The following is a 741-nucleotide window of genomic DNA, read 5'->3' as shown; positions in this document are numbered from 1 at the left end:
AGATATATATCATTCCCCCTAAGAAAAATCTATTGTTAATATGTTTTATTACACCCCTGTATTCTTATAAAATTTAAATATTATTTTTAAACGAAAATTGTTAATTTCTTAAATATAATTTTTTTTACGATGGACTACTAAGTCCAAAGGAGACGTGACAAGCTTACAATTTTCCCTTACGCACTAATAGAAATATTACAACTCACACAACGCTGAATGCACCGGCCGCTTGCTCTGCCATCTCCCTGTATACTGCTCTCTTGCACTAGACGGTCGCAACGTAAGTTCTAACCCTCGGAGTCGTTGGAAAGGTGATCAGTCCTCCAACTGTGGTCCTAGATGGATTGCCTCCGTGGAAATCCGTGAAGTCGAAAGAAAAAAAATTTTTCCAAAATTTCAAAAAAAAATTTTTTGAAAGTTTTTCGAAGTTGAAAGTTTTCCTCGACTTTGGACTTCCTGCTGGTATGGGTCCGTTTCCGACTGCGCCAAATGTGTTGCGTGCACCCGACTTACAGGAGAGGGTGACAGGATGGGATGATGGTAGTAGCGTCAAAATGATCAACAGTGTGTGGTTGATGTATTATTTATTTAAAATTGTATAATATGATAAACAAGTTGAATTTAAACACTACTAGATTATTCAAATTGACGAAGAAAGACCCGTGTCTTAAAAGAATAAGCGATTGCTCGAATATTCTCTAAGTGCTCGTAATACGTCGTCAACGAAAATAATCTAAGTCG

This window comes from Acyrthosiphon pisum, chromosome A2 (assembly GCF_005508785.2).
Source record: "Acyrthosiphon pisum isolate AL4f chromosome A2, pea_aphid_22Mar2018_4r6ur, whole genome shotgun sequence".
Taxonomy (NCBI): Eukaryota; Metazoa; Arthropoda; class Insecta; order Hemiptera; family Aphididae; genus Acyrthosiphon; species Acyrthosiphon pisum.
This window is presented reverse-complemented; position numbering follows the sequence as displayed.